The sequence below is a fragment of the Octodon degus genome, unplaced genomic scaffold (genome assembly GCF_000260255.1).
Source record: "Octodon degus isolate 3935 unplaced genomic scaffold, OctDeg1.0 scaffold00146, whole genome shotgun sequence".
Classification (NCBI taxonomy): domain Eukaryota; kingdom Metazoa; phylum Chordata; class Mammalia; order Rodentia; family Octodontidae; genus Octodon; species Octodon degus.
In genome coordinates, this window is record NW_004524722.1 from 1319797 (window position 1) to 1320356 (window position 560).

Sequence of the window (560 nt, forward strand, 5' to 3'; positions counted from 1 at the left end):
TTTTTTTTTTTTTTTTTTTTTGGTCAGAACTAGGGATTGAATTCAGGCTCTTGAGCTTGCCAGGGAAGCACTTATTCCACTGAGCCATCTCCCCAGTCCCCATTGTTGTCATTTTTGAGACAAGCTCTAGCTATGTAATTCAGGCTGGCCTTGAGCTTACTAGGCAACCCAGGCTGGCCTCAAACTCATGTAATCTTTCTGCTTAATACTACTCTCCAATGCTGGAATTTCAGGAATGTGCTACCATGCTTGGTAAGTGTCACCAATTTCCTAACACCTTTAGTGCTGCTCAAAAGTCCAATTCCAACCTCTGAGACTCACTGCAAACTCACTGTGAGTCCTTGTAAAAATAAAAGTGAGTTAAACACTTGCACCATACCCTGCTACAGGACAAACCTTCCCATTCCAAAAGAAAGAAATAGAATTGAAAGGAACAGGATCAGCCGGGCATGCTGGTGCATGTCTATAATCCCAGCACTCAGGAGGCTGAGGCAAGAGGATCGCTATGAATTTGAGACCAGCCTAGGCTACAAAATGAGCTGAAGGCTGTCTAGAAAGTT